Raw genomic sequence first — 379 nt, 5'->3', positions numbered from 1 at the left:
TCAAGACTCTTGAAGTGTTCTTTACAGCTGCACCACAGCTCATTCCCCGTTTAGGAGTGGACACATAATGGTGGTGAAAGAGGACTTCAATGATACAGAGATGACTCTTATGGTCTTATTAGTTTCAATGCGACTTCCAGGTGATCTGTTTCCATAAACAAGAATATTCCAGATTTTGGATTCACCATCTACGAAAATCTGACATTGACTCCCAAGTCTTCATATCATTTGTTCTCCACTGCCTTTAGCACTGACTTGTATAGGAAATTTGATCTTGACTGGATTTTATCTCCTTCCCTCAGTCCACAAACAGGAAAACAATTCTCCCTTTTGGAAACTTTTCTCACCTGTTCTACATGTTCAGGAGATGCATCTGTTT

The sequence above is a fragment of the Pseudonaja textilis genome, chromosome 1 (genome assembly GCF_049901715.1).
Source record: "Pseudonaja textilis isolate UNSWEBS1 chromosome 1, rPseTex1.2, whole genome shotgun sequence".
NCBI lineage: Eukaryota > Metazoa > Chordata > Lepidosauria > Squamata > Elapidae > Pseudonaja > Pseudonaja textilis.
This window is presented reverse-complemented; position numbering follows the sequence as displayed.